The sequence below is a fragment of the Trichomycterus rosablanca genome, chromosome 4, assembly GCF_030014385.1.
Source record: "Trichomycterus rosablanca isolate fTriRos1 chromosome 4, fTriRos1.hap1, whole genome shotgun sequence".
Taxonomy (NCBI): Eukaryota; Metazoa; Chordata; class Actinopteri; order Siluriformes; family Trichomycteridae; genus Trichomycterus; species Trichomycterus rosablanca.
In genome coordinates this window covers 28,348,998-28,365,010 of record NC_085991.1, presented here as the reverse complement: position 1 = coordinate 28,365,010, position 16,013 = coordinate 28,348,998, and the positions used below count along the sequence as shown (strand labels likewise).

Genomic DNA, 16,013 nt, shown 5'->3' with positions numbered 1-16,013 from the left:
AGCTGAAACATAATCACCCATGCAGTAATTATCCAATGGGAGGCTCTTACCTATTTGCTTAGTTAAATCCAGGTGGTGACCTTTTTTTTGGCCAGGCAGTGTATTACACATCATATTATTCAGTTAACATTGACTACAGAGTCCTTTGAATAAAATGGTAAAGCTTTTGCATACATAACAAATATCCTGAGGCAGTATAGTTCACCTAGAGTACTTGTATGTATTGTTAGGTCATTAATGATGATTTTGATCATATTTACCTTAAAATATTAATAATCTACCATTTTTACTGTATATTGAATTGTTTTTTGTACATTTTTAACTCAATGCTTGAAAATAGGTTTTAATGCTTTCCTACCTGAATCAGGAGTAAACATGAAGCTTTTGGAAAAGCTAGAGCCTGCTAAAATATTTAAACTGTGCAAAAAAAAAGTATGTAGTAAGTTTTAGTGTTGACAGGCACTTTAAATCCGCCTGATTTAGACTCACTTTATTTAGTGGGCCAAGTGAAACCAGAGACATACAATTGATTACATAGTAATTATACAGTGACAACAGAAGCTTTCAAGCAACACCAATAACACTATAAGACTGTGAGATGTGAGTTGTGTGATGTATGTTTTCTTAGCTTTTAGTTAGCAAACTTAAAGCTTGTCCTGCACTCCCACAGTGCTGTTTTAACACGTCCTGACAGGGGCCTTTGAAAGAGTTGACATTATTTTCAGATGTAGTGATTGTATATGTTAATGGAATTTAAGATTTTATATTTTAAATAGTGTCACGAATCTGCAGTACTTTAACTAAAATCCAAACAATATTCTTTAGTCTCACCACAAGTTTATCGTAATTAACAATATTACAACAGTAAAAGAATCTTTAAAGGAATCTATGTTCATAGTATTACAGTATTGCAAGAGCATTTTTGTCAGTCAGTAGTTATGTATTAGGGACAAATAGTTAACACCATAGCAAAAAGTTAAATAAATAGACAATAAATTAAGATGACAAAGTGAAAAGCAAAACATATGAATTATTTTGATTATTTTATCATTTAAATTGTTTATGTTAACACTATACATTAAATAAACTATTAATGCTCATCACTTACTAGCAAATTATTGTTTAATACAGTGTATTTTCAAAGACTCGAATAGCACTTTAAATTTGCTTATTATTAAATTAATTGTATTTAGTTTTCTAAATTTTTGTGTTGTGGATTTAAATTAATTATTAATTAATTAACTGCTGGCTGATTGATGGTGCCTGCACAGAGTTGGGGAATAATGCTGATCAGGGTGTGGCTCTCCATGCACAAGGCTTATCCGCATATGAACTCGCCTCGTGCAGGTGAAAAGATGCAGTCGGTACTGCACACGTGTCGGAGGGGGTGAAGAGCCCACAATTCACAGTGCTTTGCCATGACAAAACACAAGCCATTAAGTCCAAAGAACAACTCATTGCACAGTAGTGTGCTTTTCCATGTGCCTTTACTTGCTATTAACCTAGTTTCAGGTTCCTATTTCCCAATGATTTGCTAGTGTTTTCGTGTTATATTTAGCATGGTAATATTTTTTTATATTCATTGTTTGTCCCAATTTACATTAGTATAGCATTTATCATAGTTTATACTACTAGTTGGTCGTGTCTGAGAGTCTGAGAGAGAGCTTATAGTCCGGATTTAGCGCATCTGATTTCCACCTTTTTGAACGGTCAAAGAAGCTTTAAGGGAAAGAAGATTTTCATATGATGATGACATGAAAGCAGGGGTGCATCAGTGGCTACACGCTCAACCAAAAAAATTTTTTGCTGACGGTATTAAAAAGTTGGTATGACGCTGGGAAAAATACATCGGAAGGTGACTATGTAGAAAAGTGATGTCATTTGTTTTTGAAATTCCCAATAAACAGAGTTTTAATAAAGTGCAGAAACTTTTTGAAGAACCCCCGTATAATAGTTAAGCAGAAGTGTTTTGTCATTGCCCTTCTTAAAACTGAAACACTACACATTGTGTAAAGTACCTGGCTGGATCTGGACTAAGCCGTTATGGTGCTTCTGTGCATGTCAGAATGCATTTAGCTCCTGCTATCAGCAGTTACACCATGAATAAAAACAAGAGAGCAGTTTTCCTGGCAGCTGAACAAATTCATGTCACCATGATTATATAGGAGGGAAGTGTTATGCTTTGGGTCATGAGCAGTTTCTTTTATTTTTCCTACATTATTTATTTGATCTGTCAGTTGTAGTCTGGCATTTGTTCAACAGTTTTTTTTATGTTTAAACATGTTTCTTATCCATTTCTGTGGTCATCTGAGGTCCGCCAAGTTGTTTCCTATTGTTAAGCCCATCAGTGCGTTGCTGCCTAACAGTGCTTGTTTTGATAATGGCCTGCTTCGTTGGCATTAAGATTATTCTAATACTAGGTCTTGTTAGAGACAACAGCAAGTAATGCTAATATAACTTTATACAACTGTAGATTTTTGTTAGCTCTTACAAAGGGTAAAATGACACATAGCAGGACATGATGAACTACAGCATTCCAAACTGTGACCACAGCATTGCTCTTAACTAGTCATAATATCTAAAAAAATTTAAGTTCATCTTTGTGTACCATGGTGTTTCATAACTCCATCAACAAGCGTTAAAGCCACAGTCCTCGAGCAATTGATACTGTGGTTTCCCACCACATTAAAAATAGCATGCCAGTAAGCTACTGTATGTTGGCCCTAAGTGTAAATGTAAAATGTGTACTTGTGTATCCCAGTTTGATATGCTCTGAACCCACAGTGATTCTGACCAGGATGACACAATAAATAATTAAGTTGTTAATAATTAAATGGGATTTAATTTCAAGTTTTGTCCCTTTTCATGTACACCACAGATCAAATGGTGAGAGCAGTACACTTTTTTGTGCCAGTTCTCTACCCCTTCTCATGATTGGCTTGTTTCTGATCGTGCTTATATGTGTATCTTTCCCAAGTTCTTTATGAAACTACACCGATCAGCCATAACATTAATACCACTTCCTGGTTTCTACACACACTGTCCATTTTATCAGCTCCACTTACCATATAGAAGCACTTTGTAGTTCTACAATTACTGACTGTAGTCCATCTATTTCTCTACATACCTTTTTAGCCTGCTTTCACCCCGTTCTTCAATGGTCAGGACCCCACAGGACCACCACAGAGCAGGTATTATTTAGGTGGTGGATCATTCTCAGCACTGCAGTGACACTGACATGGTGGTGGTGTGTAAGTGTGTATTGTGCTAGTATGAGTGGATAAGACACAGCAATGCTGCTGGAGTTTTTAAACACCTCACTGTCACTGCTGGACTGAGAATTGTCCACCAACCAAATATATCCAGCCAACAGCGCCCCGTGGGCAGCATCCTGTGACCACTGACGAAGGTCTAGAAGATGACCAACTCAACAGCAGCAGTAGATGAGCGTTCATCTCTGACTTTACATTTACAAGGTGGACCAACTAGGTAGGAGTGTCTAATAGAGTGGACAGTGAGTGGACACGGTATTGAAAAACTCCAGCAGCGCTGCTGTGTCTTATTCACTCATACCAGCACAACACACACTAACACACCACCACCATGTCAGTGTCACTGCAGTGCTGAGAATGATCCACCACCTAAATAATACCTGCTCTGTGGTGGTCCTGACCAATGAAGAACAGGGTGAAAGCAGGCTAAAAAGGTATGTAGAGAAATAGATGGACTACAGTCAGTAATTGTAGAACTACAAAGTGCTTCTGTATGGTAAGTGAAGCTGATAAAATGGACAGTGTGTGTAGAAAGCAGGCAGTGGTTTTAATGTTATGGCTGATCGGTGTATTTGCCCAAGAGAAAAAATAAAAGCTTTATGACTGCATATAGTGTAATCAAAATAATACATTTGTAAAAATGTGTGACCTAGAGTAACCTGGATTTATTTGGTGATGTAGTTCTATTTAGTTATTAATAACCTTGCATTAACCAAATACAAATTCACATGAAAAATTGTTACAAGCCTCTCTCACATATTATGAACACGTCTCACTTCAGCATGTAATTTGGAAAATAAACAGAAACCCATACAATATAAATGTTCTTCTGTTTCGTTTCCATAATTTGAGCTTATGTAAGTCCAAGATTGCTCCACTGATTAATTAATTCTCTGGGCTACAGCTACAGCATTAAAGCCTATGCAATAAATTTCTTATATTGTAACAGCAGTAACAGCCACTTGCTCTCTTGTTGTTATCACAGTCTGTTGCTTTGTTTATGTGCTCTTCACAAACCTGCTCTTAACTTCTGATGTACTTGACACACCAGTGGAGGATAGTAGGTTTATGCAATCATAAAAACTTATTGAATATTGCATGAGTGGTTTGTTTTTTGGCCAGCAACAGACCACATCAGGTGCCAAAAACCAGTTTAGTGGACCACACTAATGTATTTAACTAGTAATTTAGAAATAATAGGTGTGTGGGCTTCACCTGTGTTGAAGGCTGTAAACATCCCATTTAACAAATAATCTACATAAGCACAGATAGGTAACAAACTAAAGAAGTAAATCTAAATAATACACATACAGTAAGTGCATATGCTTATAGGCAGATGGAATGCATGATACATCTAAGCACTTAACCTGCTTTGTGAAATGTATATCAGTTTCATTTGATTGTTTCTAGTCTTATATAATACCTAATTCTTATCAATAACTGTGTTTTAAAATCGTATCACATATACCCTTTTTAATCAAATGTACCTGCATAACTTGTGCCATGGACAAAGATATCCCAATGATTAAACTTCAGGCATATGTGCCCTGTTCCTTAATACTTATTATAAACCATAGCACATTGACATTTTGAAAATGTTAGTGAGTATGTACTGTTTGCTGAAGAAAGCAGAACAACCTTCTCCAAAGTTTCCATTTATTTAGTGTATAAGAAAAATACAGTTTTCTTTTAGATATTTTGCATAATCTAAAGGTGCAAAAACAGGTCTCAGAAAGATACAGATTCATCAACAATGAAAATACGACGAGTATTTAAAAGTGCACTTTTATATTTTGGTTGGAAACAGTGTGGTTGGGAGGAGTAGTAATTGGTCGTGTCTGAGAGACTGAGAGAGAGCTTATAGTCCAGATTTAGCTCCATCTGATTTCCACCTTTTTGGACTGCTCAAGAAAGCTTTAAGGGGAAGAAGAGTTTCATGTAATGATAATGTGAAAGCAGCGGTGCGTCAGTGGCTACACGCTCAACCCAAAACATTTTTTGCTGATGGCATTAAAAGTTGGTACGACGCTGGGAAAAATGCATCGGAAGGTGACTATGTAAAAAAAAATTGTAGTTTTTCTAATTCTTAATAAATAGAGTTTAAAAAAAATGTGGAAACTTTTTTGACGAACCCGTATTTCGAATGCTGTGGGTCTAAACTTTTTTATTACTGTGACTACATAAATAAAATAAATTGCAAAAATTAATAATTGACACCCACAGAGTGTCCAAGCTTCCAATACCTTGACACAAGTTAGTTTCAGTTGACACACGAGTTCTTAATAAAGAACAGAAAGGTAGCCAGAAAATGTAAGCAAAATTAGCAGTCCTCTTTGTTTAAAAATGCTGGTTAATAATTTGCTTGGTTATGCTTGCTGTGGCATTTAGTTAGTTAGGCTATTGGGTTAATATCCAATAACTGATAAGTAACAACTGATGGATAAAGTTTGTAAAATCTTGATATTTCTTGAATCCTCTGTTTGTTTGTATGTATTTTCCACAGGAATATATTACGGGAATTGTAAGAATGTTAATAAAATTTAAAAATCAACACCCTAACCCAAATAAGTTGAATTAAAACAACATATACTGAGTTAGTATGTATCTGACCCAGTCATGGGTTACCTAAATAATCCAAACAGTTTTTAGAGAGTTGGTTTGGTTATATTTTTTGCAAAACTACATTTTACAGGTTGTACAAAATAAAAAAGATCAAAATTATTGTTAAAGTGGACCTCACTAACAAGGATCTCATGTTTAAAAATTCCAGTAAAAAGACGCACTACATACTAAGGTAAGTCCTAAGGTTAAGCCATGAGAAGGGTTGGGGGTACTAATGAAGCCAATCTTCCAATTGCAAGGTGAGCATCTAATGAACTCTCCTGGCAGAACATTTATCCCTCAGTTCTTTCTTGCATGACTACTCTGAGTAATTTCTTCTTTTACCATCATGCAATGCGCTGAGATAGACATACACGTGCACACATGCAGCCGACCTTAAAGCCATTTTGTGCTGGACTAATTGTGATACAATGTGGATATGGGAACCATATGCCATTCTTCCAAGTCAGTTTTCCAGTGTGGTTTTCCTATTCCAGCCTAACCTCAAACACTGTGATTTCTCTGACATGCACCAGCCGCTTGTGGTAATCTGCTCTTGCCCACTCACTTCTGATTGCTTACATCCCTGTCCTCCATTAGATTTCCCACTGAAAAATTTTCCCCAAGGGCCCTTGCTCGACGGCTCTAATTCAGAACTAACAAACCCAAAGACGGTCTTACTCTCCCTTTTCCACACCAAGCTTGGGGTCCCACATGTGGTTTTTGTGTTCATTTGGTTGGCTCCCAGATACAGAATTAAAGCCTTTGCAGGAAATTCCTAGGAGTGCAACAGCAATTACAGCCACTTGCTCCCTCATTATTGTTGTGATCTATTGGTTTGTTCATGCGATCATCCCAAAGTTGCTGGTGATTCCTTATGTGGCCAAAAGTCTTATGGGCCACACTAATCTATTAATAAATAAAAACAATATGTGTAGCAGAAATGAGTCCACTGCCTCCTAATAACCCATGGGTCACGGTTTGAGAACCCCTGGTATAAATGATATTTAAAACATTTACAAATAATAGATAATCTAGATACACACATTGGGTCAAGTGAAAGAAATAAAGAATTAATAAATGTTTTAAGAAACAAGAAAAAATGTGCATTGCAAAACTAGAGTTTTGTAGATTTGGTAAAAAGGTGATATAGTCATATGCTTTATCCTTTACCATAGTACTGACAAGTGGGAGAGACAAATGTGTGTGTGGTGTACAGCAAAATAATGATAAGGCCTAAATGGTTGACCCCTACCACTGTTCACCAGTCACCAGATCAAAACTTATTTACATCTACAGTATATAGAACTTTGCACACCAATGTGTTAAACAGCACTCTCTCAATCAAGTTATTTTAACTACCTACCTGGAAAATTCTATCCTAAAGTATGAACATCATGTAAGTCATGTGCTATGGCTAGATCTCAATTTAACACAGATTTAGACATCACTCTTAACCACATCACCAAGAGAGAAATTGGAGTAATATCATTTAAAAGAATGATGCTCCATTTATTCTGTAGACTTTCAGTTACTTTTGCCAATAATTATTGGAGCTATTCTGGCAACTGTAGGTGGTCCAGCTTCTTGCTGAGTTATTTAAAGGTAGTTTTTCTTTATTTAACACCTGTCTATAGGTATTATTACACATTATACAATGCAATAAATCATTCGGTGCCATAGTCATCTGATTAAGTGAGTAATTGCAACATGGGATGTAGATAATTGCAGTTTGGCAGGCAGTTTAAAAGTTCAATAGCAGCCTTTATGTCTGCCGATTTATACCAAGTAGTCTGCCATTCCACACTCGCATGCACTTCTACAGCAAGTGGAGGGCAGCTGAAATTACTCTTTTTATGGCCATGTTTTACAACAGTTGCCACCCTGGATTTATTCTGTGCACAGTTGTACATAATCCTTTTTTTCTAAATTTAAGTGGAAAGCAGCCACCACACCATTAATTAGAGTTCGCCTCAGGCATCTCTTTGAAGCTATATGCATTGAAAGTCCAACTAGGTTTTATTGTAACTGGGTCATAGGAGTTCAGTAAAGCCTAGAGGTTGCATGAAAAATATTAAGGTCCTTAGAGATTTATCTGCTCAATTTTGTGGTAACCATCCAACCTCAGAAAATGCTGTACTACCGCTTCTAGTTATGATCTGTCTGCCTTTTTACTCCACTGTAACAATCTTTTTTAAATGGCCTTGTCACAGTCATTTGACTTTAATATAGAAACATTTTGGTTTTGATAACATTTTATAGGCTGAAAATTCTATTATATAATATTTATATAATATACTATTTTATTATAATATTACATTATACTTTAAGAAAATAATACTGATTACTTTATTTTAAACATATCAATGTTAATAAGTAATAATCTATTTTTTGTGAACATACGTCTTGTTAAGTCCTAGTTTTGGCTAACAGGACCTTCAAATATGTAACTAATTATTGAACATAATAATTAAAATCCTTAAACAAATACTTTACTGTTGCCGAAGTACAACCCTCCGAGATTTTTGATTGTCATATGAGAAAAAAAAAAACATCTCGCTAGTGGGTGGATACTTCATATCAACTGAGGTACACTTATTATTTGTATTATTTTTTATTTTGCTTTACTTAACTTTGCTTGACACTGATCCACTGTTCTGGTGATATCTGAAATCATATTCATTATAACTGAGTTATAGTTAGAGGCAGATTGTATCCATTCATGGTGTGGTCCACACCCAACCTCATTTGCAGCAAACCACAGACCCCTGTTTTAAGATGGGCTGGAGATTGTTACCTGCGATCTGGCTTTTTGATAATTACAGCACCCTTAAATTTAGGCATGTGTGAAAGCAATTAAGGGAAAGCTTAAATGATTTCAAGAGCTCAAAGTAGACAAAGGGCCCAAAGGCACATCACTGGACTTTGTCTAGTGATTCAGGGCTTGTCCTACAACTGTAAGTGAAATCAGTGATTCTATTTGATGGTTAAATGTACAGTTTTGTGGCATTATTTCTACAGTGTACACATGTAGATTTGCAATAAAAGCCACAAACAAAAAAACTAACTGAAACACAAACTTCTTTTTTCAGAATATGCACTGCTACCCTAACACCTTAACACCCGAATCCATACAATCAATACATTAAAATGTAAATTTACAAGCTGTTTAGAGGGTGGAAAGCAGTCCCAGGTTTCTTTTAATAGTGTTATGTATCTTCGCAGCATTTACATTTTCTGTCTATGGAACATTTCCCCAAAAGTGCTGTGGAACATCCAGGTGGTATTTTGCAAACTTGAGATGCAGCATTGTTTGATCTCAGAGCAGTGAATTTCTTATAGAAACACATTTTTTAAAACTATTTTTACTCTTCTAGTCAGGACACAGAAAAAATATCATAAACTATAGTGATTTATATTAGTTAATTAATTAATTAATTGTTTTTTTTGCATTCCCCCCAATTTTCCTCTCAATCTAGTCATATCCAATTACCCTATTGCATTTAGCTTTCTCTCTACTGATGCTGATCTTTACTTTGACTGGGGAAAGCCGTGACTAACACACGCCCCCTCCGACACGTGTGCAGTAGCCGACTGCATCTTTTCACCTGCATGAGACAAGTTCATATATGAATCAGCTTTGTGTACAGAGAGACAAACCGATTATCCCCAGTCCCTGTGCAGGTGCCATCAATCAGCCAGAGCCAGAGGTCATAATTGCATTAGTTATAAGATCCCGTCCGGCACCCCCCTAGAACAACAGCCAATCGTTGTTCATGTAGGCGTCCATCCTGCCGGATAGCAGAGCCGAGTTTCGAACCAACAAGTTCAAAATGTCAGCTCTGGTGTGCTAGTGTGTTTTACCGCTGCGCCACCTAAGCACCCCAACGGTCTTTTTAATGTACCACATTACATGTTGTGTCCAAAAGTACCACATTTTTTTGTGTAGATTCATTAATCTAAGTGCAGATTAATGAATAAGTCACAACTTTACTTGTGTTGTGTAATATGGGACTTCACTAAGTGTCTAATTGTAAAAAAGCAAGGTCTTTTTTAACCGTTTTCAACCTTCTGCATCTCTATACATCTCTAATGTGTTATGGCTAGGTTATGGATTAAAAGGACAGGTCTTTCTTAGGAAAAGTAGATGAAAACTTAGTATCCTATTTTACTGGGTGAGCTCCTTTACAACCAGCATCTCCAAGGCCATTTCATTCACCTGAAACAACTGTTTTTTTATTCCTGCAACTGTAAGCTGTGAATTCTTTAAATAGCTGGTTCAGGTCACCTTACGTAGACAGAAACTCCTTCAAACATGAAAATTAAAGCAATAAATGGCCTGAGTTGTCCATTGCTGGTTGAGTGTGTCTCCACAAGCTTTAGATTTTATAGATAAAGCAGTATAGCTGTACCACCTAGCCAAAATTTACCCAAACCACTAGACTACTATTAGAGAAATTTTAAAGCTTGTTTTATTAATAGGGAGTATAACAGTTTTAAAGTTTTAATTACAGCCAGATTTGTTTTGTTTGTTTTATTAGGATTTTAAAGTCATGTTTTACCACTTTGGTTACATTCATGGCTGAAACGGTAGTTACTCGGTACACAAGATTCATCAGTTCACAATTGTTTTAATGTCAAACACATTCATGGACAATTTAGTATGTCCAATTTACCTGACTGCATGTTTTTGGACTGTGGGAGGAAACCGGAGCTCCCGGAGGAAACCTGCACAGACAATGGAAGAACATGCAAACTCCACACAGAAAGGACCCGGACCGCCCCACCTTGGGATTGAACCCAGGACCTTCTTGCTGTGAGGCGACAGTGCTACCCACCGAGTCACTGTTCCACCCATGATTATAGCCAGAGATGAGTAACGTTTACTTTACTGCGTCACACACTAGATAATAGATAAGAAAAATGTAGATGAGCTGCTGGGAAAGATGAACCACTGGATCTGATTTATTGGGCGTAAGGCAGGAAACACCCTGGACATGTCGCCAGTCCATCACAAGGCAGACACACACACACACACTTAGCGCAGTTTAGTAGCTCCAGTTGGCCTGACTGTTTGTGTTTAGACTTGTGACAGAAAACCGGACCCTGGCCACCTGGTCGAGGAATCAAAACCAGGACCTTCTTGCTGTGCTAAGAACTAAGCTACATTTGGTCTAATGTGATTTCTTTACAACTATCTGTTTTTGCTGTTGGCTCTTAAAATAGAATGCATGTATGCCAAAGTGAACAAGACATTCATGGCAAAAATGAGAAGAAAATCATCATAAAGCTTATCCTCCATGGAACTGGCAGCTGGAACATGGTTTTCAACATGAGACTAAAGAAAGAGACTTGTTGTGTCTGCTTGGAGTATAAAGCACTTAAACAGACCCTGTCAAGTACATGAGCACAGATGTCTTTCATAGACAGGAAGAGGAATCATTACTGTTTAGCCTATAACCGACTGTCCCTGACAGCTCAGATCAAAGTTAAGATCATTTGGGCATTTTTACTCTACATGTCACTCACCAGGAGGACTGCCTAGTGTTCAGCAGTGGAAGGAACTGCTCCAGACTTGGTGATGGCTGGAATTGCTCTACAAAATGTCTATAAACTTTGCTCTGTCTGTGACGGACTGTGATGGCATCACTAAATGTTCACTATCAAAGGGCTGACCTGGTACTTTACCTGGGTCCTGCCAATTCTTTTGAGTCCTTATGCAGTTTTTTTAAGGAATACTGAATTAAGCTGTAAGGCTTTAGTGTTTAGTTAAGGCAAATCTGTTGTCGCAATTCACCAACAATGAACAATACAACAATTCACCAGTGAACACTCGTGTTTAAGACAATTGCACAACACCAACTACCAATGGTAATAAAATTTGCCAGTGAAAACAATTTGACTACATGACAAATAGGATAGATGAGGTTTTCCATCCATCCATCCATCCATCCATCCATCCATCCTAGTGTTTAGTTAAGGCAAATTCTGTTGTTACATGGGAACCACTGTAACGCAGATAGATGATTATATAAGATGATATCCAGTGGCACCCTCTAGTGCCAGACAAGTTAAAATCAAAGTCTTATGCCTACTTCACACTACAAGATATTTGCCCTGATTTCCGCTTGCTGACAGGTCGTCGACAGATGAGCCAGCTCGGAGGCAAATTGGCATTCGCTCGGGGCTCAAAAGTCGGCTTCTGATTGCTATGTGTGAACTGTTCAAGACTCCGAGGAGCTCGCTGATCGCTCGCCAATGGTTCTAGCATGCTAAATATCTGGATCTTTAGTCAGCGACTAAAAAACCTTTAGAGTGAAAAGTGTTGAGATCAGGTTGTGATTGGCAGTCAGTAGGGTGTCGAACTACAGCCAATGAAAATGTTAGATATGGAGAGAGGGAAACCCGGGGAAGGAAAGTGTGGCTACAGAAAAGGTTCCATGAGCAAAAATATTTATTTACCTCCAACTTTCTCTGCAGAACAGACCCGTAGCCCAATTATCTCCTTCACCCGTATTATTTTTTTATTCCTCCCTGCTTTCTCACTGCAGATTTTGGAACCTGATGTTTGGAAAGATAAAACCCATCTCTCACATGGTAACATTATGCCTCTTGTCCTTCTTGTGTTTTCATGACAAAACATAGTTTGGGAGATCAGACAGAATCGTGTAGTGTGTGACCCCCTACCGCTGATCAATCGTGTGGTGTAAAAACCACAATGACTTAAAAGACTCCCAATTACAAGAGATCAAATTGTATAGTGTGAACTGTACAGTGATCTGATGACTTAGAAAGTCGTGTAGTGTGAACTTAGCATAACTTGATCACTTTAGTACCTGTCTTTTAAACAGTCAGGTACATGTTTGGAGGATCCCATGTGAAGGATGCTACTATAAGAATCACATGACATTTTTAAATCTGGACCTGGTGCTTACTTTCCCCTTCCATACACGTGTTTACAGACACTCATTTATGACTAGGGTAATTTTGGCAAATTCAAGCCAGTTTCCCTTGTTACACATTTTGTTTTTATCATTAATCAAGTCTTTGATTTTCTTTGTATTATAATCAGTCAAACTATAACCAACATTTAATAGAAATCAGTAGTGTCCCATTAGTGGTAGATGTATATGTATATGTATATGAATAACATAAGAATTCGTTTGCAGCCGCATAGTGATGCATAAGTATTGTGGATTCAATTAGAGAATCCATGAGCCAAATGAAATTTGGACAAGACCAGCAGGCCCTAAAGCATGCCTAAATTAAAGTATTAGAATAAGAATCCACTTATCTACCATTTGTATGAGCAATAAAATAAAACAATACGCCTAGACCAATCATTTATTAGTTTATACCAACTTATTTATCCTGGTCAAGGTTACCATGGCAACAACTATGAAATACGGAGTGAGATTGGTTCTTTTTAAATTGCCGCTAGGTGTGAATGAGTAAGTGACTGTGTTGCTTTGCAATGCCAACACACAGTAACTGGGCGCGGGGCAAGAACACACCCGGGACATGATGCCAGTCCACTGCAAAGCAACTCACACTTACAGATTCACTTACCCATTCACACCTAGGGGCAATATAAAATAGGCAATCCAGCTTCAAATTAATAGTAATTGTCAATATCAAATAAACTAATATAATTTAAATCACCAAAAAGACAGAATTCATATGTACTGCTGCAGAGGATAAACTGTCATCACATATGTCCTTTTTGGAGTCTGCTAGCTTTGAAAAGCCCAGGAGAAAAGAAAGCTGCAGCTGAGGAGAGCAGGTGTCTGGCTGCACCATAATTTCCTCTGTTTTAAGCCTTTCAGTCAGAACACAACAGCACACGGCCACATATGTTAGTGCTTTAGAGATTTTTTCCTCCAAGCCTTTCCCACCACAAAGTAAAAAAAATTGATGTATTATTTTCACCTTAGCACAACAATGCATCTCCAGTATGGCAATAGACTGTGCAGAACAGTGTATAACTCTTAACTTCTGACAATGGAAACAGATCCGGTTGAAATATATTCCATGTGTCTAGGTTATTAAAAAACAATCTACTTTTAATGGAATGCAAAGTCATATAAGGAAATTAGACATTTTGGTTTGGAAGTTGTTAACTGATTGATGCAGCAGGACTGCAAGCTGTACAATTTGGGCTGTATTCAAAGTTAAATTGCACATGAGTAATAAGAAGTTAATATTGAAATTGTGCAGAGCAGTATTAGGAGAGAAATACTATATTCCTCGGTGTAAGTATCTTTGAAACAATGATGTATAAAACAAGGTTTTTTTGTTTAAGGCCCAGTCGCAATTCACCAACAATGAACAATACAACATTTCACCTGTAAACACTTGTGTTTAAGACAATTGCACAAAGCCAACTACAACCCCTGGCAAAAATTATGGAAGATGTTCTTTCAATTGTTTAATTTTGTAGAAAAAAAAGAAATCACAGACATGCCACAAAACTATCATTTCTCAAACTGTCAACCCTGTGGCATTAAGAAACAATAAAAAAAGAAACAAATATAATAGTTGTGGTCAGTCACAATTGCTTTTTTTTAGATCAAGTAGAGGAAAAAAATATGGAATCACTCAAATCTGAGGAAAAAATTATGGAATCATTAGAAAACACTGCACCATTATTACTTTGTTGCACCACCTCTGGCTTTTATAATGGTTTAAACTCTATGAGGCATGGAGTTAACTAATGACAAACAGTATTCTTCATCAATCTGCCTTCAACTGTCTCTTGCTGTTGCCAGATCAGCTTTGCAGGTTGGAACCTTGTCATTGACCATTTTCTTCAATTTCCACCAGAGATTTTCAAATGGATTGAGATCCGGACTATTTGCAGGCCATGCCATTGACATTATATGTTTTCTTGAAGGAAAGTTTTCACGTCCTTTGCCCTATGGCAAGATGCATTATCATCTTGAAAAATGAAGTCATCATCACCAAACATCCTTTCAACTGATGGAATAAGAAAAGCGTCCAAAATTTCAATGTGGACTTTGGCATTTATTGAAGACCATCTCCCCTGTGCCTTTACCCGACATGCAGGCCCATATCATCAACAACTGTGGAAATTAACATGTTTTCTTTAGGCAGTTATCTTCATAAATTTCATTGGACAGACACCAAACAAAAGTTTCAGCATCATCACCTTGCCCAATGCAGATTCGCGATTCATCACTGAAGATCACTTTTATCCAGTCACCCACAGTCCACGATTGCTTTTCTTTAGCCTACTTTAACCTTGTTCTTTTCTTTTTAGGTGTTAATGATGGCTTTTGTTTGGCTTTTCTGTATGTAAATCCCATTTCTTTTAGGTGATTTCTTACAGTTCAGTCACAGACATTGACTCCACTTTCCGGCCACTTGTTTCTCATTTGTTTTGTTGTGCACTTTCTGTTTTCAAGACATATTGCTTTGTTTTCTATCTTGATGCTTTGATGTCTTACTTGGTCTACCAGTATGCTTCCCTTTTACAGCCTTCCCATTTTGTTTGTACTTGGTCCAGATTTTAAACACAGCTTACTGGGAACAACCAACATCTTTTGCGACATTCCACAATGATTTATCTTCTTGAAGGAGTTTTATAATCCTCTCATTTGTTTCAACTGACATATCTTGTGTTGGAACCATGATTCATGACAATCTGCTTTGTGCAACAGCTCTCCGAGGTGTGAGCACTCTTTTTAAACTGAAGAATAATTAGCAAATCTAATCTGCTGCAGATGTTTTGTTTTTAAACTGCAAATTACAGAGTGATTCCATAATTTTTTCCTCAGATTTGAGTGATTCCATATTTTTTTCTTCTACTTGATCTAAAAAAAGCAATTGTGACTGACCACAACTATTATATTTGTTTCTTTTTTTTATTGTTTCTTAATGCCAGAAGGTTGACATTTTGAAAAATGATAGTTTTGTGGCATGTCTGTGATTTATTTTTTTTCTACAAAATTAAACAATTGACAGAACATCTTCCAAGAGTGGTGATTCCATAATTTTTGCCAGGGGTTGTAGCAATGGTAATAAAATTTGCCAGTGAAAACAATTTGACAACATGACAAATGGCATAGATGAGGTTTTATATCCATCCATCCATCCATCCATCCATCTATCTATTTACCT

The 16,013-nt window shown here is 37.0% G+C and overlaps 1 protein-coding gene across 1 annotated transcript in view; it reads left to right on the top strand.

Moving 5' to 3' along the window:
• The window catches only part of LOC134311526 (collagen alpha-1(XXV) chain), a 251,033-nt gene that overhangs the window by 149,842 nt on the left and 85,178 nt on the right, over positions 1-16,013 (top strand). The gene's annotated exons all lie outside the window — the stretch shown is intronic.